Consider the following 23,296-nt stretch of genomic DNA (forward strand, 5'->3'; position numbering starts at 1 on the left):
GGGTTAGCAGGAAGAGACATAATTTAGCCCATAACAAGTACTAAATAAAGAAGAACATTCTAACAGTTTAGAAATTGATTATGTTCAGAAGTGGATGCTTAATGTTTAGTGATGTCAACATAAGTTGTCTAGGTCAAGTGAATATTGCCATCAATCACGTTTAAAATTTCCCTTTTATCTCTATAACAAAGTGAATGAGAAGCAATTTTAATACATGAACAAAATAAGACACAGAAATTCTTAAATATTAATTATGAGAATTTAATTTGTATTGAGAAACTTAATTTTGAGATATTTTACTCTGCTGTCTTTCAAAAAAAAAGGTACTATATCTGATATTTTCAGAAACAAGGTTCTACTTCCTTCTAAGATAATTCTCATAATATTTTAAAATCTGGAGTTTAAACTTTAAAATAAAAAACAAACTTGGACTTGATGACCTATAATTTTTTCATTCCTTTTTTATTGAAGTATAATTGACATACAATGTTATATTTGTTTTAGGTGTACAATATATTGTTTGACAATTCTATACATTACTCACTGCTTACCAGGATAAGTATAGTCTTGGTGACTTATAATTTAATATTAGTTGGAACAATAGAAGACTTAATTCAATACAAGATGATTCTAAATATTTTATTTCCTCTGGCAATTGTGTTTGATTGCTCTCATAGCAAGAACAAGATTTTTCAAGCAAGTAGCAAAATTATTTTGTCTGCAATATCCTAGCAACGGCCTGAGAAGATTCATGTTTCAACATATTTAAATACTTGGAATAAGTTTTTGTTTTCCAAAATAAATAGGAAAGCCTCAGTATTCACCTTTTTAATTAATTAAATAACCATGCATAGAATTATCCGTTTCATACATTTAATACAAATGAAACTGTCTCGGTATGAGAGAAATTGCTATTAGGTAGTAATTCTTTTTTTTTTTTTTTTTTACGTTTACTTATTTTTGAGACAGAGAGACAGAGCATGAACGGGGGAGGGTCAGAGAGAGGGAGACACAGAATCTGAAACAGGCTCCAGGCTCTGAGCTGTCAGCACAGAGCCTGATGCGGGGCTTGAACTCACGGACTGCGAGATCATGACCTGAGCCGAAGTCGGCCACTTAACCAACTGAGCCACCCAGGCGCCCCTATTAGGTAGTAATTCTAAGTCAACTATATTTATATTCTAAGTTTTTGTGACTAATCCTAGAAAGATCAATAGATTCATAAAAAGTAAATCTGACCCTAAGAATTGAAATAAAGTAACAGAAATACTTTCTTATTCCAGGGATGTACATAGGACGGGCTGTAAGTCTTAGAGTTTGTTTAATTTCATTTCTTTACATGAAACCATAAGAATAACAAGCATCTTAATAAAATACTGGGTGATTTGCTCACTTCTACAATCAATCCCAATGTCAACAAGCAAAGTAGGCAAATACCTAAGTGCAACTAATAAGCAGCATAGGAATCTTGGTTGTCTATAAAATTGTGTCAAACCAGATTTAACTTGAAAAAAAAAAAGAAATTAAAGCCAAAAAAAGAAAAAAGGTTATTCAAAAGAATACAAATACAAAATCATTTACTAGGTACCTAGTAGGTACCTACATACCTACTACCTACTAGGTACCTACTGCTAGAGTTAGCAGTAGAACTAGTTAAAGGTCTTTTGAATTCAAAACTGAATAATTATTGTAAAGATAAATAAAAGGAATAGAAACATGAATAATTATACTCCGATTAGTTCATAATGAATTATGATTTCCTACAATATTGAAAAAGGGTTTCTTAATTCCTTTTTCTTTTTTTTTTTTGAAGTTTATTTATTTATTTTGAGAGAGAGAGAGAGTGCAAGCAGGGGAGGGGAAGAGAGAGGGAGACAGAGAATCCCAAGCAGGCTCCACACTGTCAGCACACAGCCCAATGCTGGGCTCAAACTCACAAACCATGAAATCATGACCTGAGCCAAATCAAGAGTCAGTGGCTTAACCCATTGAGCCACCCAGGTGTCCCCACTTTTTAAAGATTAATTAATAGAAAAGTAAGTACAAGAAAAATTATAATTAAGGGCAGGTGAAAAGAATCATATTTCCTAAAATATTCAAAACTGCACACTACCACCAGTATGTTCATTAAATAATTAAATTACATTACATGTCATTTAAGCCAAGCCTCAATTACACAACTTAGTGAAAAAAATTATTCAGATCTTTTGCCCTATCTCCTTGCTTCTAATAATAATTCTTTAAGCAAGTCACAAATCACCATTGTCAAATTGAAAAAATATATTTTTCTTTTCTCTTTCTTTTTTTTTTTTTTAGAGAGAGAGAGAGAGAGCTGGCAAGCATAAGCAAGGGAGGGAGCAGAGGCAAAGACAGAGAGAGAGAGAGAGAGAGAGAGAGAGAGAGAGAGAGAGAGAGAGAGAGAGAATCTTAAGGAGGCTCCACGCTCATCATGGAGACTGACCCAGGGTTTGATCCCACAACCTGGGATCATGACCTGAGCCGAACTCTTGACTTAAGAGTCAGATGCTTAACCGACTAAGCCACCCAGGTGCCCCCCCAAAATAAAATTTTAATATGTGTAATTATGTCAATTTGCAATTTATGAGCCACTCTGATAAAATATTTGCTTTTCTTGTAAACTAAACCTTGTATAATGGCTAATTAAGGTTTGAGATTGATTATTGGTTAATGCCCATTATTCATGATACGACTAAGGTTAATATGGATAATCCATAGTTTCCTCTGTTTTCAAAGTACCATTTTTAAACATCTCTAAATGTCATAGAAGAACTTTGACCTTCACTCAAATTTCCATATTGGATCACCGAAGATATTTATGTATTTAATCTTAAAGTATTCCACATGATGATTCTTTTAAAATTCAAACGAGTTGTTTTTAGTTTGGCATTATAGACAATCTGTTTTGAAAGCAATTGTTCAGTTTAAAGGTTTTTGCAAAAGAGGCCAACTCTCTTCAAAGTTAGCACCAGGTCCCCAGAACCCACTTAGATGGCTATAGATAGAAATAACATAGCTTGGAACTTTCTAATTTAGGGATTGACATAAAAACACTATCTTATTTTTCTGGCCCTTAGAGTTATTTCTCCTCAGTGACAGAAAGAGAGCTTTGAACTCTGCCAGAACTGATCCATTTCTCCTATTTTATGAGAAAAGCAAAACCAAGAGAACTAAGCCTGTTACTCCACTACCACCTATATTTTCAGGAACAGCAGTCACTCCAACATTTCTTAGATCTGTACGGCATAGTGAACTAACTTCCCAACAAGCTGGCCTCTTAATTTCATCTTGCTCTGAAAGTAAAAGAATAATGAGCTCAGTGATGCTGACACAATACTCCCAACCACCAGGGAGGAAACCTTAGTGTCCGGCTGTCACTCACTGACTGGGTTCAAGACTGATGAATTCCCGCTGCACAAAGCAGTGTTCACTCCTCTGTAGTAGTAAGTCTTGATGTTTATCTCATGGCAACTCTGCCAAGCAACGTAAGGATCAACTTATGAAAGAATACGTGTTTCTTAGCTGGTATTCTTAATTGCCCCCTGGAGAGAGAATGAAAAGATTGGGGGAGTTGGAAGCAGTATCCTATTTCTCTCCGATGTATTGCCAATTTTCTAAAAAGACATTTACTTTCCCATATTATTCCTCTTAAAACCTGGCCTCTGGCCCCAACCATTGAGGGTCTGAGAGTCATCAGATACTTTCTAATTTTCAAATCCAGTGGTTTCTTTTCAGTTCTCTGCCTCAGCTTTCATCATGTTTGATATTGTAGACCCACCTATTAAAATCCTTCTTTTCCATGGCTTCCATCTCCTTGTTTTTTTCCCCCTTTTTCCTCATTCTTGCTCTATGCTCGTTCCCCTGTAAGGGATTAGCACACATGCTAATAACTCTTTGGGATACAAAAATATTCTACCTCCATGTAAAGCAGTATAGAGCATGATGTTTACAAATCAGGTTCTAAAAGTAGACACACCTGAATTTGATTCCCAACTGTACAATTTACTGTAGGTACATACAATTATTCCCTTATTATTTCTCTGGGCCTCAGTTTCCCACGTCTATAAATGAAAATCATAATAATAGCGCCATATTTTTAGGTTTGAGAGAATTCAATTACTATTTGAAAAATATTTATCAGACTCATGGCACAAGAGTTTTTATTTTTCTTCTTCTTTTTTTTAATATTTATTTATTTTTGAGACAGAGAGAGACAGAGCATGAATGGGGGAGGGTTAGAGAGAGAGGGAGACACAGAATCGGAAGCAGGCTCCAGGCTCTGAGCTGTCAGCACAGAGCCCAACATGGTGCTCGAACTCACAGACCACGAAATCATGACCTGAGCCGAAGTTGGCTGCTTAACCGACTGAGCCCCTGCACAAGAGTTTTTAAATAAATATCGGTATTATATCTAATACCAGTGCTCTTTGACAGATAAAATTAGAAATGGATAGCATTATAGATCTTAATCAGAGAGTAACCAAGTGACAGTTGGATTTTTTTTTTTGAGAGAGAGAGAGAGAGAAAGAGAGAGAGAGAGAGAGAAATCATCAGCAGGGGAAAAGCAGAGAGAGACAGAATCCCAAGCAGGCTCCGTGCTGTCAGCACAGAGCCCAATGGGCTCAAACTCCCAAACCATGAGATCAAGACCTAAGCCGAAACCAGGAGTTGGGCATTTAATTGACTGAGCCACCCAGGCACCCCTGACAGTTGGATTTTAATTTGCTTGAATGGAATTACAAATCTAAGGATCCAGGAAAGACCACTGAGTCCAGGAGTCAGCAAGCTATTGCCCACAGGAGAAACACGGTCCACCTCCTGTTCTTGTAAATGAGTTAATGGAACAAAGCCATGCCCATTCATTTATGTTTTGTCTATGACTGCTTTTGTGCTTCAACAGCAGCACTGAGTAACTATAAAAGAGACTATATGGCTTGCAAAGCCTAAAATATTTTACAGAATAAGTTTGCTAACCCCTAATGCATTCTAACCCCCATAATTTTTCTAATGAGAAAATTAAATACAATCACATGATTCTGAAATTGCTAAGAAACTTCCCAACATATCATCTTTGTTAGTTTACAGGAAACTTATATGTATGCAGACTGTTTACTGATGGAAAAAAAAACCTTCTTCATTAGCATGTTTTGTTGTTTCTGTGACACAATTATAGTTTTTGGGAGTCCCACAGAACATGGGATTTATTCTGACACTATATATCTACACTTGCACTATGAAAAATAAAGCATTTTCCATTAGGGCCAGAAAACTCGAGGTTAAAAAAAAAATAAAACAGCATAAGCTCATGCCAAAAGCTGAATTTTCCTTAATAAAAAGAAAAGTGGCAGCTTCCAACTTCAGCACAAAGTAGGAGTGTCAAATTGCTGCAGAAACTGCTGTCTTCTGGCGATTGATGACCAGAATGACCCCAGAAGCAATTGTGTATTCTCATGAGATGGCTTGCTTAGGCACTTCTGGGAAGGAGCATGGGTCTTCAGAAAGGTTAGCGTGTTGTCTATTTCCTGGTAACTACTTGCAGAAGGTCGAAGGAGTTGATGGGACCAGACGTAAAGCAAGAATAGGGTCAGGCCATGGCATTTAATCAGTGGCTACAGGGGGCATCAGTGGATTGCCCAGAAAGAGGAACATTTCATGGCTGAAGCTCTGGTTTGCTTCTAGTATATTCGTGTTCATTCCCTAATGCAGTATGAACATCACAAATACAAGCCACTCCTGGAGATCCCAAGGGTAAAGCTGAGCTTCAACCGAAAATTCTCAGTCTCAGATGTAAACATCTTGCAGTGGCATCAGGAAGGGAGAGAAAAAGAAAACATCATTTTTCTTTTGGAGAAAATACCTCTATTTTCTTCTATGCCACCAGAAATGGCATTACCCTGGACTGCAGATGATGCTTAAGGGATGCAGAGATAACCTGTAGCTTTTGCTACCAGAAGACCTCATTATGTGATCCCTCTGGTGGTGGTCTACAATCACCTATTTCAGGATTACCAAGCATGGCTGTTAAAAAAGCAGACTTCTGGTTCCTGTACCAGACAGTGTGTATCAGCACGCCTGTGTCTCACACCCAGGCATGTGCATTTTCAACAAGCTTCCCACACAATCCTACTGCAAAGCTAGAGTCTGGAGACTGAGGGTCCATTGAAGGGGGAACTAGCGCTAAATCTTTTAGCTCTGCCATTTAGTCTAGCCTTGTGACTTTGAGTAATTGACTTAAAATGAGTCAAATATAATCTACTCTGCTAGCCAACAAGATTTATTCATTTTGAGAATAAAAGGGAAGAGCCCAAAGTGTGATGTCAGTGCAAGGTATAATTCCCCGGAAGAGATTAGTGCACTCAGCTAAAATGGCTAAATTGCTCAAAGGCAGGGATGTGCAGAAGGCTCCATGTGGGATTACATGGCTTTATTTTTCTAACGTACTCAAGGAAAAGTACTGTGATTTCATAAAATGTTAGCTTAGCTTTTTATGTTATGTTTGCTTCTTTCTATCCCATAAATTTAATTGAGTAAGCTAATGTCTATATGAAGGAAGAAAATCTCAGAAATGAACAATTTACCAAAGCTTTGTGCAGTACTGCCTGCTCAGTATATTCTGCGCAATTAAAAGGTCTGGGGGCAGAGCTTGAGCCACCCCAAATGAGAAACCATCTAAACACGTGAATGTTGCTACAGACTAAACTAGTTTCCCCAGTTTATTTTACTCTCCCCAGCTGCTTCAGAATCCTTCTTCTGCCTAAAAGCCATGACCACAAAATCCAATTTCACCTTCTCCAGGGCTTGGTACTCCTGAATATACAACAGCCAAATCTCTCCGGTATTTTACTCACAAAAAAAAAGGTGGCAAAAGCAGCTGTACTTGAAGTCACTGCTACTAAATAAATCCCAAACCTGTTCGTTTGCTTTTCTGCTACAATATACAGTTCAAAACTGGACCTGCACTGCTGTCCCCATGATGCCATAGTCACTCCTGGGACCGAGGAACTAAGTGGTCACTGACATTAATATAGGTATGCTGGGAAACAATATCCCCTCACACTCATTTTTTAAAATGGTTCATTAAGAAACACTTGAATATACTAATAACAATTGATAACATGTATTGATTATGTGGCTGATCTTTTTTTAAGTTTACTTATTTATTTTGAGAGAGAGAACAAGTAGGGGAGAGGCACAGAGAGTGGGAGAGAGAATCCCAAGCAGGCTCTGCACTGTCAGCATAGAGGCTACTTGGGGCTCAAACTCATGAGCTGTGAGATCATGAACTGAGCCAAAATCAAGAGTTGGATGCTTAACAGACTAAGCCACCCAGGTGCCCCTGTGACTAGTCTTTTAATACATCATCATCCTACCTCATCTTCACAAGAAGTCTATGAAGTCGATATTATTATCTCCACTTTACAGATGAGGAAAGTGAGAAAGCTGAAAATTGCAATGAATGTCATAGTATGGGCACTGAAAAATCACATTAGGTGGTCAGCCCATGTTTACTTGGTTCCAAATACCACAATTTTAACCATTACAACAAAACAGACTTGATGACCTTGATGTATCTGTCTCTCTTAACAATCTAATCCTTGTTCAAATTGAATCAGATTTCTCTGTTAGCCATTATTACCAATTTTCCTTAAAATCTAGGAATCATCTTTAATGGAAGGGACTGTATCTTTAAGACATATAATAAGGTGCTCAGCAAATATTTGTTGAATGAATGAATCCTCAGTACTTAGAAGAACTGCCAGTTATTTTAAATCTCAAATCCTCTTCCCTATTACAAGCAACTATCAGCATTATTTTCATGCCAGTTTAAATGAGAAGTTCTTTTTGTCAAAACAGACAAATATAAGGGAAGGAAAAAAGAGAGAGAGAGGGAAGCAAACCACAAGAGACTCTACAGAATAGAGAACAAACAGGGTTGATGGAGGGAGATGGACAAGGGGTTTGGCCAGATGGGTGATGGGCATTAAGGAGTGCACTTGTGATGATCACTGGGTGTTGTATGGAAGTGATGAATCACTAAGTTCTACACCTAAGGGAAATTTTACCATCTATGTCAATTAACTAGAATTTAAATAAAAACTTGAAATACAAAATAAAATAAAATAGTTCTTCACAGGTGAATTGTCACTACTAGTAATTACAGAAACATTGTTTATAAATTATTTACTTTTGTGTGAAGTGAGAAACCCTTGTGTGAACTAGAAACCCTTACTTCTGACCAATAGTAAACTCAGGGGTTCCAAGACCACATTTAGTTTCAATAATTCACTAGAAAGACTCACAGAACTCACCAGAAACACTTATCTCATGATTATGGTTTTAGATACAGATTAGGTTAGGTTAAAAGATAGAGATTAAAATCAGCCAAGAGAAGAAGCACATAGGGCAGAATCTAAGAAAGTTCCAAACACAGAGCTTTGAGTTATCCTCTCCCCATGGAGCCACGCACACACAGCATTACTCTTCCAGCAGTAATATATGATGATACAAATGGAGTATCAACCAGGGAGCCAACCAGGGAAGCTCACTCAAGCCTTGGCATCCAGAGCCTTTATTTGGGCTCTATGGTTGATTGCCCACATGGCTGACCTCAGTTGCCAGGCATTCTGGGGTCAAACTGATACTGTGTGACTCAAAGTTCCTACTATATTTAATACCGTTAGACTATCCGGAAATTCTGTCAGACTATCTGGAAATGCAGAGGTTGTGAAAACTCTGAAATTCACAGCCTCCAGTCCTACAAAGACTCCTATCAGGCATGGCATTGCAAGGATTTAGAGAATACCTCCCAGCTGCTGAGGGCAGAGGGCAGACCTCTTCTGGACAAGGATTATTCTTCACTACATAAAGAGTTTAAAGAAAATTTAATTTTTTTTTTTTAAGATTACTAGTTTCACTTGCACTGATATATGTTCCAATGTAGAAGATCTAGAGACCAATTTATAACTATGGGGCTGGGATATGGATGTGACCATCATCTTCCAGGCATGTTTTTACTTCAGAAAATATGATTTAAAAAGGAAATCGAGCTGGGGTGCCTGGGTGTCTCAGTCGGTTGAGCGTCCGACTCTTGATTTCAGCTCAGGTCATAGTCTCACGGTTTGTAGGTTCAAGCCCCAGATGGGGCTCTGTGCTATCATCAGCTTGGGATTCTCTCTCTAACTATCTCTCTGCCCTCCCCTGCTTGCATGTGCATGTGTTTTCTCCCTCCCTCTCTCTCTCTCAACCTCTCTTTCTCTTCCTCTCCCTCTCTGTCAAAAATAAATAAATAAAATTTTAAAAAACAAAATAGAACTGACTTACGAGGCAGCCCAGAACTACACATACAAGCATAGATAGCATCAAGCTACAATAGAAACCAACATGCAATAATAGCTATTTTACACGACCAAGTTAGAGAATCTAAATATGGAGGTAGATCTTACAGCATCTAGTTTAGAATCCAGTCCAAACACTAGACTCTGAAATTAGGCCTCTCCTAGATGATTGTCCCCAAAATCAATCTTCCTCTTATTTCCACCATTCTTTTCCTCCAGTTCATTCCAGACTCCTTGCTCTTCCCCCTTCTGACTGCCAAGGAAGCAGGTGGTTTGTCCATCTGGAACTCCAAGTTTGGCTCCATCCTGATCATTTCCAAATACACTGAATCCTCAAAGGCTTACATCTTGTTCCAATTATTTCAATTATTAGGTTTTTGGGTTGAAAGCAATAGCAACTTAATTACAATTAATTTCAGCAAAAATTTTGGACCTAGACACACACATAGGAGAATGCCATGTGATTTCTGTTGTTGCTTAAACCACCTAGTGTGTGTTACTCTGTCACAGCGCCCTAACAAACTAATACACAGACTAAATATGTATTTCTGGTCATTTGAACATCATGTTTTATAGTTGTCTCATCTCACTGGTCAAAATCAAGCAGAGTTCACATAAGAACTTCCTCTTTTGCATATGCAATTCCACTCTCTTATATTTTGTCATTAATCATCTTATACCTATTGGTTTCTCTATTCACATCACAGATTTTATTCCATACAAATACCATGAGAATCTAGGCTAAATAGTCATATGTTAGGTATAAAGACCTTAATTTCAAATATTGAACTTTGCAGACCCAGATCTCCATCATATTCTTTTAATAGATTCAAATTGTCTATTGAAATAGTCCATCTTTTTATTCATTTTGCCTTTATTTTCCTTTATTTTTGAACATATAAACCATGGTTATTTTGAACTCCTTACTAACTACATTCCGTACTTATATCACATCTAGGTCCATTTTTTCTGTTTTATCTCCTAATTATTTGTCACTTTACCCACTTATTTGCATGCCTAAAACTTTTTGTTAAATGCTGGATATTATAAATGATATATCATAGGTGCTTTGCAGTATGTTATCTTCTAAAGGACATTAAGTTTTTATCTGGCAGATAATCATATCACTAGAGGGTCACCCTCATCCTGCCACATTTAGTCTGAGTCAGGGGTGGGTCTATTTCACTTTGCCCTTTTTCCTAGAGTCCAACCCTTACTTCTAGCATACTCCTAGCATTCCCCTAACTTCTAGGATGTGGTATTTCAATGACAACAACAAGCCTAGGGAGTTCACTTAGCTGGACCCAAACATTAATGTTTCCACAGAGTTGTGAAACCTCTAAAATTCCCAATTATATTTCAGGCTGCCTTTATTTTTTCTCTGTCCCATCTCTTGAAATCTCATTCTGTCATGCTCCACTTTATGAGTCAGCCAAAGACACAGTGTGAACTTTTGTGTAGATTTTTGAAGGTCCTCTGTAGCTTCTTCTGTCTGATATCCTATCCTTCAAATCGCAGTCACCATGGTAACTCCAAACACCAGTCTGTTTCCTCTGATAGCAAAAATACTGTTGTCTGCTTGGGCTCTTTTCCCCCAAACAGTGGTCTGGAAATTCCATTCAGGGAGAAATCAGGGTGAATGCAGGATGTAGCTCATGTGTTTCCCTTTGCTCACAGACATTGCTTGCTGCCCATTTCCTGCAAGTAATTGTTTTATATTCTTCTCCATACTGGTACACGCTTTAGTGGGAGGGGAAGTCTGATACAAGCTAATTAATCATGGCCGAAATTTAAAGTCAGGCATAAAGTTCTTAAATACAGGCATAAAGTGCTTAAATACAGTTCATGATTAATTTCTTTGTTCTATATGCCCTTCTCTCCTCTCTTTCCATACCTGCAGAAGGAAGTTTGGAAGCTTGAGGAAATTGCTTCAGATTGAGCAGTTTGGGCTCCCACTGACAGATGTTGGCTGCTCATATTGACATATCCTATTGAAGGCTAATGAAATCTTAATGAAATATTAGTTCATTAGTACAAGTGGCTTGGAACAAAGTGGTTTTCAATTTGCGGGCTGCACAGAAGATCACCAGGGCAGGGAGTTGTTTTAAAACTCTAGGTGTTCTAGCCACACACCAAACCCATTACATTTAGAGACCCTGGAAACGGACCCAAGAAAGAAGTTGTTTTCAAATCTCTACAGATAATGCCAATAGCAGCCAAGGTTGAGAATCATGGACTTAAATTCTTGGCTGAAGCTCTCTTATGTAAAAATAAAACATCACTGAGATGATCCCTGAGCATCCTTGCCATGCAAGTCCGTCCTTCATCTCCATAATCCTGCATGAGAGCATTTCCTTCACCAGTGTTCTCCTTTCACTGCTCACGAAACAACGAGGAAAATCCAGTGAGGTCATTTTTGCCTTAGCTTTGTGACTTTGGTGAATACAAATGTTCTCCAAAGTTTACATGGCTTCATAAGATGTTTACCATGTCTGCTCACCTAGTCGTTTGTCAGAGGAGAAGGAAAAACAGCTATAATCTGTCCAAAGAAAAGTGTAAGTCAACATGAAAGATATTACAAAAATAAATGTTTTAGAAGTGGGATGAGCCTTTTTGTAAACACAAGAAAGCACCTGTTTATTGACACCATGCTACTGTGGAAATTATGTGCAAGTGTTTGCATAATTACAGATCTATATTCCATATATGTAAAGCAAAACTATTTGCATGAGTCATTTGCAGAAGACTTGGAAGCCTCTTGCCTGAGTCCTGACAGTGCTCAGTGCTCTCTCTCTTTCCCAGAGCAGATGTGTAATGAGAAATGCCATGATTGGCCAAATGGGCTTTTATAGGGAGGCTCTGGGAAGAAGAAAACTTGGAGCCAGGCCCATCCCCATAGCACAATCACCTGCTGTGGGCCATTCAGTTCATGCCAGGCATTTTTATCCACAGCTTTTTCTACCTCACAGGTGTGTCATAAAAGAACTACATAATGTGTAAGACACTCCATGGTGCTGTGAAGCAAGTAACCAAATAAATATAGGATGTTTACCTTGCCAAAAACCAGCATCTCAGCATCCAACGGGAAGATGCCAAGCCACCTGTTAAGGTCAAATGGTTTGTGACCTGAAGCAAACTGCCTCTGCTCAATACAAACGGTGTAACATCCTTGCCCCCCCATCCAAAATCTTCAGTGTGATCCAGTTATATTCTTCTTAAATGTATCTGTATATTTAGGCCTTTTCATCCTTATTCATACCTTTGCCCCACCAGCAAGATCTTTTGCCTTTTTCTGTCCTGTCTCTCCTCCTCCCTCAATCCCAGCTTCCACCATTGAAATATAACCTGTCATTCAAGCTCCAATTTAATTAATAACAGCTACCATTGTTTAGCATTTACTGTGTACCTGGAACTAAGCTGAATGCTTTACATATTTCATTTTACTGAATTCTTCCAACACATCTACAAAGTTACTTTCATTAAGCCAGTGTAACAAATGACAACCAAAACCCAGAGATAAAATAACTTGCTCAAGATCACAAAGCCAGAATTCAAACCCAGGCCTGTCTTGATCTAAAGCTGATATTATTACACACTATATTGCAGTCATCCTTACCAACTTCCCATACAAACTTTCTTGATGATTCCACAATACAGCAATTTCTCCCAACCTAAACCTAGCTCCCCTTCAGAATATATTTTGACATGCCTTGATTACTGTTTCGTTTATATTGCTATTTGAATTTAGATGAGTATATTTAGTTTCCTTTCCTAAGTATATTATAAGCCTATTAAAGCCCCAGAACCATTCGAATGCTAAACTAATGCACCTACATTCTCCAGACACATACAGACACTGGTCTTACTCTACAGTCTTGAGTATATTTTTTTGTGACCTTTTTATCACCTAGCATATTTTTATGTACAGTAATCTAACCCCACCAATAATTTGCTCTCATTTGTTAGAAGTCCAAATATGAGGGGTTAAATGAAAAGCATGAGGTTGAGAGGGCCAGTAAAGGTGTGACCAGAGATGAACATACCTACTTCCAAGGCATTATGTTATGATTTCTAAGTTGATAAGAACCATCAGAACTTAAAAAAAAAAGAACTTAACAAAGGCATTCCTTTTTTGTAATTTAAGGTATGTTTGCCAAAATATACTGACATTATACTGTATTCTAAATATGTATGAGTCATAATATTTCCCAATCAGCTATTAATAGTTACTAGTGTCTTCTTTGTTCAGAATGCTTTTCAATATGCCATAGCACAAAGGTAGAATCAAGCATAAAATAAATTAGCATAGTATTTTACATTTTAGGAATAATGAACACTAGGTCTATCTATGCAAACCGATTTGATGGATCAAGAAAATGCTTAGAAAATTCAGAAGGCAAAGCACTCTAGCCAAACAGAAAACTGAGGGTAAACTTTTAGAGCTTGAATGAAATAGATAATACTTTAAGAGGAAAGAGCAAATTATATAAATGAGTACTTATTGAGGAAATGAAATAAAACCTGTTATGAGTGACAAAAATAATTGGCACCCAGGAGATACCCCACAGGGACTTCCTGTACCAACCACAGTATAGTTGTTTTCTTCAAATGAAGGAGGGGTAAAGGTTACATGTTGTGTCTTCCAGATGAGTATAAAGTTACTCCAATGCTCAATTTCCTAATTCCAAAATTCTTGAGTAAGAGTGCTTTTGTTTTTGCTGGGAACACAAAATGGAATACAAAGGGAACTAAATTAAAGTAGAGAGGTATGCATCTCAGGAAGCAATGCATTTGCTCAGACTCACCTATGAACAAGCCTTGAGGACCCCTCAGTAGCATACCCTGTTTGGGGTATAAGAATATGAAACCACTTCATGATTCAGAAGTCAGGAATGTGAAATTTACCTTCCTTTTGGCCACAGTCTCAGTGTGTGGGAGTGTCAAGTGTATTCTTCTCTTATTTATGAGTTTGTCTCCTGTATAGACTGGGATAATACCCACTTGCTTTCCCTCAAAAATCTCAGGGGTGACTCATGGCTCTTCTATTCAGCCAGTATGCTAAGATACTGTGAGTAATAAATAATTTCTTTTAAGCCTGCAGAAACTTTCGTCTGCATTTACTTAGAATCTCATTAGACTTTTCCTATTTATCAACAGCCGTGAAACTTTCAAGAATTGTTACTGCAAGTTCTCACCATTTCCTGGAGTCCCTATAGCTATAGACTTTCTAGCCATATGATCTTAAAGAGTCAACTTATTTTTGTGAAAGCAGCTTCAGATACGGTGTCAAATGACCCGTGTTCATATTTCAGCTCTGCCTTTTGACCTTGATTAAACCAAGCACCTCCCTAAGCCTCAGCACCTTTCTCTATGCAAAGGGGAAATAATACCTGCCTGTACTTACCCACAGAATTGTGGTGAGGCTCAATTTGAGAAGTATGCAAAAATGCTGCATAAATCACATCTCTATAGCAGGATTGTTCATGCTATTTTAAGTGTCTTTTAGCCCCATCATTTCTATCAAACAGCAATTACAGGCAGTTAAGGTTTTATTTCCTTCCAGTCTTTTTTCTACAGTGTATGTGTTTGTGTATCTGTGTAGATTTACTTTTTTAAATGTAGGCAATATTTTATTATGATGTAATTCTGTATTATCATATTTACATATATTATGATATATGTATGTATATATCCCTAAGTTAATAAAAGTTCTTCCAAAATATGGTTAATAACAGCTTGATATGTCTATCATATATAATATGTATAATGAAGTATGATGGATACATGCATTTTCATGTTATTAAAAATTATTTCTAAACATGGTTAATAATGGATGCATTAAAAATATGTTGGGTAGTGCTCGTTTCAGCAGCACATATACTAAAATTGGAATGATACAGAGAAGATTAGCATGGCCTCTGCACAAGAATGACACACAAACGCATGAAGCATTCCACATTTTTGCACAGGTAGAAAGAGAAAGACAAATACCATATGATTTCACTCACATGTGGAATTTAATAAACAAAGCAACAGAGCAAAGGAAAAAAAAGAGAGAGAAAGGCAAACCAAGAAACACTCTTAACCATAGAGAACAAACTGATGGTTGCCAGAAGGGAGGTGTGTGTGGGGATGGGTTAATAAATAGGTGATGGGGATAAGGAGGGCACTTGTGATGAGCCTCAGATGTTGTGTGGAAGTGTTAAATCACTAAATTGTACACCTGAAGTTAATATCACACTGTGAACTAACCAACTGGAATTTAAATAAAAGCTTTTTAAAAATATGGTGGGTAATAATGCTACCATAGGAGTGAACCATAATTTGTGGGATCACTCTCCACCTTTAACTCATTAAAAATACACATTTACAGGTTCTTTTGTTTTTGCTTGTTTTGCTATTTTGTTGTTGTTGATGTCACTGAGTTTAGTTGCTATTATAACCAAGATTGTAGTAAACATCTTTGTACGACAATCTTTTTATGGACCCCTAATTCAATAGAGGACATTTCTAGAACTGAAATCACTGAATCAAATGTATGGATTCTTCTAAGATCTTTGGCTAGCCCTTGCTAACATATGGTCAGATTCTGTTCCTGAAGTATTGTACTGTTTAGACAATGTAAGAGATAAATTTTATGGTAGCTTCATCATGATTACCTATTTTAATCATTACCAATTTCATAGGCCAAAAAAAAGTAACTTTCCATTATCTATGTTTATATGATCACTAGTGAAGTTGAAAATTTGTCATGTTTATTGATTTTAATTATTTCTGCCACAAATATCTTATGTTTGCTCCATTTTCAGTGTTTTCCTTATTGACTTCTACACCTTATTGACACCTTAAGAAATTAATTACACAGTCATCCTAACTCATAAAATTTTCCAAATTTGTCAACTGCACTTTAATATTGCCTATGATTTTTGACATTGTAAGTTTTTTTTAAGTTTTTTTTTCTTCCAGTCTTATTGAGACATAATTGACACATGGCATTGTGTAAGTTTCATATAAGGTGTCCAACATGTTGGTTTCATACATTTATATATTGCAAAATGATAACCAACATAGCATTAGCTAATACCTCCATTTCTTTTTTGTGGTAATTTTTCAAGTTTTTAAAAATCATATTTACCAGGCAGTTTATTCCATTGCTTCCTTTTTTGATATTTTTGTGAGTTAAGTAGAGGGAATCCCTACTGCATCCATACAGTAATTCATCATTTTAATAAAAACCAGCCCCTAAGTTCAAAGACTTAGCAATCTAGAGTAAAGTTAGGGTGTGATGGTACTGATTATTGCTGCTCTACCAGGAAGTCAATTTGAAAGCACCTGCAAGGAGATTAGTAAATATTTCTGGTGCAGGAGGAATTAGCACCAACTCAGACACAGCCCTGTTTATAAGCCACTCAGATACATACTGTGCCAAGGAGTTTGGCTGATGGTGAGCACCCAGAAATTCTGACACTTGGAAAGCAGAAGGTCTGTGCTAGTACATCTGTTAAGTCAGAGGGGTCCAGGCTGAGGCTCAGGCTCAGGGAGACAATGGGGAACAGGGAATAGACAACACCAAAATCAGTTCTGCTAGGGAAGAGGGGTTTGGAAATGTCTGAGATGCGTAAGCTATAATTAACAAGGTGACTCTAAAAAGAACTGGACTTCCCTCCCAGTTCTAAGTTTCTGTCTCATCATTCTCTGACTCTATTTGCCTCTTGTGCTGAGTTAAGGGCAAACTTCTTGCTTGCCTTACATTTAAATTTGATACTTCTGTGTTTAGAAAGGCCCATGAGGAGGCACACTTGCCTCCTTAGCAGCATGAATAGTAACCACAGTTAATACAGTTAATAAGAATTAACATTATTTAGGCTCTTCCGATGGTCCAGACCTTGTTCTGAGCCCTTTATATTCATGGAACCCTTCAAAACACTTTTAACTGGTAGGAACACAATTTCCTCCATTTTATAGAGGCACAGAGAAGTAGATGACTTATCCAGGGTCACACAGCCCGCAAGAAGATGAGCCAGGATTTGAAACCAGACACCTGGTATCAGAGTTGGCAACTTTATTATATTCTATAATATTCTGTATTTACTAATACAAATTTTGGTAACAAGTATTTTGATTCCTATATGTGAAAAGATGTATGCAAATATATCTATACATTTGGAAAGATCTATGTATGTTATATCCCTGGATTTCTGCTTTTATTTATTATGATCAATGATAGGGGAGGATTAGGAATTAATTAAAGAATTATTGGCTTATCTAGGCCTCTGGCTTTCCCACCTTCTGAAACTTCTACCAGAAAACAATAGAACAAAGGAATAACACATTTTAGAGAAAAATGACTATTTTCCCACAGTTTGATGTTTATTAGTTCTGCTGGGGATTGACTTCTAAGGGAAACCAGACTCAATATAATGATCAAAGTAAGATCGAGTTTATATACCCACCTATTATATTCCTAGTACCTCTGGTGCTTCCATGGGTACCAGCTTAGTGCAGGACAGTGGAGTGTAGAGTGTGTGGAGGCAAATCCCCAATAACAACACAATTTCGGCAGTCTCTGAATAAGCCTTGCCAACATAGCTGACAGACTCTTGTCCCTTCTTGTCCCTTTCTTGCCACCTCGATATCCATGCAGACTCAGGGGTCTCTCATGGCTGCAGTTTCAGAATTACTTATGGCCAAACACTGCTTGATGTCTCAGATGGCAACAAGGAGAGGCTGTACTACTGTCACCAATTTTCTCTCTTGTCTCGTTCCCTCCACTCCATATCCCCACAGCCCTGCTAGACTAATAGTTTCCGTACAAATTTAGTCACATTCCTCTCCTTAAAAATCCTTCCATGGATTCCCACCTCCAACAGGTTAAAATCTCACCTCCCTAACATGGTGTCCAAGCCCTTTGACAATATGGCCCTTCTCCTATCTCCAACTTAGTCTATGAGCTCCTTACAGGAAAGTAACCCTGCTCTCCACCCTTGTGAATGGCACTTAATAAATATTTAATGGATGAATGGATGGGTGGCTCAATAAAAGAATGGATGAATAGTGTCTTTCACATGGTGATCATTTCTTTTATTTATATTGTTTATATTGTTAGCAAAGAACTCCAAAATACATTATCTCAATTAGACATGACAACAAATTCCTGAAATGGGTAATACTGACAATTTACACATAAGGAACAGGTTCAGTAAGGCTAAGAGACTTGCCAGACATCACGTTTGCGTCACACCAAACCTTATAGCCTTTCTAATATGCCACAATTCTTTCCCATAATGCATGAAGTGATCTAAATGTAGTTATTTAATGATGCAGAGATTTATAGAGTTTTACAGCTGGGAGACTCCCCTAGTCAACTCTTTTTATTGGAAACATGAAAAACTCAGATCCAGAGATATGAAATTGCTTAAATTTGTACCACTCATTAGCAAGAGACTAGAAAATTGCTTCCTGGATCCTATTTCTAACTTTCTACATCCTTAAATCCATCCTCTGCCAGTCTCTGTGCAACTGTACAACTCTAACCTTTCTGTGCCTCAGTTTCTTATACTGATAAATCGGGATAATAGTAGCACCTGCTGCACAGAATCGTTGTGAGGATATAAAAGGGATAATACAAGGGAAATTCTTCAAAATTAAGTGCTTTAAAAATATTATCTATTGGGGCGCCTGGGTGGCTCAGTCGGTTAGGCGGCCGACTTCGGCTCAGGTCATGATCTTGCGGTCCGTGAGTTCTAGCCCCGCGTCGGGCTCTGTGCTGACAGCTCAGAGCCTGGAGCCTGCTTCATATTCTGTGTCTCCCTCTCTCTGACCCTCCCCTGTTCATGCTCTGTCTCTCCCTGTCTCAAAAATAAATAAACGTTAAAAAAAAATATTATCTATTAATCACCATCATTTCACGTGGATGGGTTTTTCCCTTTCATAAATCAGTAACATTGAAGAAGTGCTACCGTCGTGATAGTGGTCACACTCAAATAATAAAAGCTGAAAGGCAGCGAAGCAATATGATGCATGTTCAAATGCAAATAGTAAGTTATAGGACTGGAAGATACTATGAGTGAATGATAGAAAACCCTAACTCAAGGTCACAGGCAAACAAACTGTTAGGCTTTTTTTTTTCCTTGAAACTTCCCACTTTCTGAGGGGAGGTAAATTATTTTGAATTGCAATGCATGGTTGAAAAATAATAAAGTAAGAAGCAACCATTTTTCATTATTTATTTCCTCCCCATAAAATAGTTGTATTCTTCTGTCTGCTAACTGAAATAGATATATGCCCAAATATACACATAAAACATAACTAGCAGTGAATACACTGCCTTACCTACTGAAGAACCATTCAACTATAATCATTGCCTCTCCTACTGAGTTCCAGCCAGCTGGTTTTCTCTGTAGGAAAGGATTTTCCATACTTCTCATTAATCAACCCCATGAATTGCATTTACTCATTGATACCTTGCCGTCCTAGCTTTCAGTAGTAGTGAGATTAGGTAGGGCTGTGCTGTAGTAACAAACAAAATTGCATTAGCTTACAAAATCAGAGTTCCATTTCTCACTCATGGCTCATGTCATAGTGGACTGACTGTAGCTCATTGTAGGACTCGCCTGATATAGTCATCCCTGGAACATTGTGGGCATCACAGCAGAGAAAAGGAGTTTGGCAAAGTGTGAACCTGCTCTCAAAGCTTCTCCCTGGGTGTAACACACGTCACTTCCATTCATCTTCATTGGCCACAGCAAGTCACATGGCCAAGTCAGTCTTCAGTATGATGAAGTAGATATTCATCAACAGCAGTATAATCTATCACACATTCCTACTGTAATCTTTATTCTTTTTTTTCCCCCTCCTGAGTTACAGCAGATTCTAGTTTTCCAAGGTTAATGTCAATTGTCTGTATCATTCTTCCTGCTTATTTCTGTGTGACTCCTGATTAGTTTTCTGAAACTGGATACTGAACATAGTGTTACTATCCTAAAAAAAGATACACATCACAAAAAAAGCTAAAGGGTTTATTTATTTATTTATTTATTTATTGTTTATTTACCAAAGTTAGGTTATCAGATGACTACATGAACTCATTCTAACATAAATTCCCATGAGCTTCTATATTGTTTCTCCAACTCTCTATTACACCTGTAAATGTAACTTCTAATCTTCTAAGTCTTTTCCCCCACAGGGCCTGGAACTTACAATAATTACACATTTTGTGTTTTCATAAATACTTGCTAATAAAATGATTAAAATAAACTGACAGCACCTCCTAGAATAAAAATAATAACTTTCAATCTTAGATCTATCACCAAACTGTTCTGCAATGTGAAAAAGGACAGGTCTACGTCTTTAGATTTAGAAAATGATGATGTCACTCTTAATGGTATTGGTGAGATTGAAGAATGTTCATTATTTAATGACTGTAATGGGCTCTGAAAGCATCCTGCAATTCATGTGCCTTATAATGCCAAGTCACCAGAATCCAAGAGAAGGGTAAAATTATTTTGGAAGTCATTCTCTCCATGAGTCAGGGAAAACCAACTTTTGCATAATTTACCTTACATGTAATTTCCAAAATTACTTTAACCAATTTGAGTTTGTAGAGTATTTTTCCCCAAATTACCTACACTCACCTCAAATCACCAGAACCAGAAGTCAGGTAAAGCAAGTTACTCTCTTCTGGGCGGCTTCATAAAATTCATTGCTTTGCCGAAATCCATCAATATCAGTGTTCCTCAACTTAAGGAGTCTTCTTAGATATTTCTTTTTCTAATCACCCACACACAATTTCAATACCACAGATATACTGTGTGCCTGATTATTTATTGTATGTTATCTGTGCTTTTTTCATTTAAAAAGTAAGAACTGGGGTGCCTGCGTGGCTCAGTCAGTTGAGCTTTGACTTCAGCTCAGGTCATGATCTCACAGTCCATGAGTTCAAGCCCCACATCAAGCTCTGTGAGGACAGCTCAGAGCCTGCAGTCTGCTTCAGATTCTGTGTTTCCCTCTCTCTGCCCCTCCCCCCTTTGTACTCTGTGTCTCTCTCAAAAATAAAAAATAAAATAAAATAAAATAAAATAAAATAAAATAAAATAAAATAAAATAAAATAAATTTTTTAGGGGCACTGGGTGGCTCAGTCAGTTAAGTGTCCCAACTCTTGATTTCAGCTCAGGTCATGATCTCATGGTTCATGGGATCAAGCCCCGTGTCAGGCTCTGTGCTAACAGCATGGAGCTTGCTTGGGATTCTCTCTCTCCTCTCTCTCTGCCCTCCCCCTGCCCAAATAAATCAATAAATATTTCCAAAAACTTTTTTTAAGTAAGAACTATTTTTTTCCTGCCTTTGGAGTAACACTGCCTCTTTGAGAACACATGATATTTAGGAAAGATGCTTTCCTCTGCCATGTACTTCCACCTTTTTTACACTTACAACAGAATGTTCTTCTCTTCTTTCTCAACCATGCCCTTTTGCATTTTCTCACCTCAGGATCTTTGCTCATGAGATACCTTATTTCTGGAATAATCTCATTTCTGTTGAGTCCAACCATTTTTCAAAAATCACATCAAGCTCTACTCCCTCCAAGTAGAAGTTTTTCTAAATACTAAATACCTTTCCCCTAGAACATTTACCTTTAACAGAAGATATTTTCTCTACCATAATATCTCAGTCTACTTTAAATTAATATTATTTAAATACATGAACTTCTCACTAAATTGTAAGCCGACAGATGGCAAGGACTACTAGTCTTTGGATCTCCCATTTTTTCAGAAAGAGTGCTCAATAAATATTTGTCATATTGAGTTTATTAATTTATGACTCAATTATTTCCAGCTAGCACTTCATATTAAAAATAGACTTCAGCTGCGAGCTCACATTGTTATTTAGATGGGTATATAGATATAGATGCATACACACACAGGTGCCACCTAGCTGGGAAAATGGGATATTCCTTCCACTCTTCATCCTCTGCACATCAAACTTTGGTTCCTCCCTGGAAAGTTCCCTGGATCTATCAACGGCACCATTATTCTTCATATTGTACAGGCTCAAAATTTCAGAGGCACTTTAATGCCTCCCTTTCCTTCATTCTCCATACCTAAGTGGTTGCTCAAACTTGTTGGTTCTTCATTTTTCATGAATCTTTGATTTTTTGCTTTTCTCCACTCCAGCACCTTATTTTAAATCTGTGACATCTCACTTACAGTCAACTCTTCCATCTACAGTTCTCCTCTTTCCACATTGCTAATCATAACTATTCTTCAGTCCATCTTACTCAGGATTATCTTCCTGAAACATAGACCATGATCTTATTCTCTGTTGCTCAGCTGCTTAAGAAACTGCAGACAATTCAGAATAAATCCAATCAACTCAACACAAATGCTACGGACTGAGTTGTGTCCTGCCAAAATGCATTTGTTAAAGTCCTGACCCCTGTTGTAATGTTATTTGGAAACACAGCCTTTGTGAGGTAATTAGGTTCATATGAGGCCATAAGGATGGGTCCCTTGTGATGAGATTAGTGCCCTTGTAAGTAGAGTGCTCTTGCTGTCTCTCTTTCTCTGCTATGTGAGGATACTGTAAAAAGGCACCATTTGCCAGCCACAAAGAGAGCTCTTCCTGGACCCCAACCAAGCCAGCATCCTGATCTGGGACTTCCAGCCTCCAAAACTGTGATAAAACACTTCTTCTGTTTAAGTCACCCATCTATGATATTTTCTTATGGCAGCTTGAATAGACTAATATAATAACCTCTGTGATCCTGCTTCAAATGGCCTTACCTAATCAACCCCAGCAGGCAAGCCTCCCCACAAGGAATGTTCAGATCTAGTTAGGCCTATGTCATTTCACACACACGCTAGAATGAATTCTTTACTTAAAAGGGTTAAAATGCTTTCCAAAATAATTGGTTACAATAAAGATTGTTATTGTTTAGATATCTTTT

The 23,296-nt window shown here is 37.5% G+C and overlaps 1 long non-coding RNA gene and 1 other non-coding gene across 2 annotated transcripts in view; both read left to right on the plus strand.

The window, feature by feature from the left end:
* Positions 1–12,545, plus strand: part of LOC122228124 — a 40,853-nt gene extending 28,308 nt beyond the window's left edge. Inside the window, exon 3 of the long non-coding RNA XR_006206436.1 lies at positions 11,254–12,545. This is a non-coding gene — a long non-coding RNA (uncharacterized LOC122228124). The remainder of the gene's footprint in view (positions 1–11,253) is intronic.
* A 2,664-nt stretch (positions 12,546–15,209) lies between these two features.
* On the plus strand, positions 15,210–15,316 carry LOC122228919. The gene has a single exon (XR_006206806.1). It is a non-coding gene; the product is annotated as a U6 spliceosomal RNA (small nuclear RNA).
* Positions 15,317–23,296: the final 7,980 nt, after the last annotated feature.

The sequence above is a fragment of the Panthera leo genome, chromosome C1 (genome assembly GCF_018350215.1).
Source record: "Panthera leo isolate Ple1 chromosome C1, P.leo_Ple1_pat1.1, whole genome shotgun sequence".
Classification (NCBI taxonomy): domain Eukaryota; kingdom Metazoa; phylum Chordata; class Mammalia; order Carnivora; family Felidae; genus Panthera; species Panthera leo.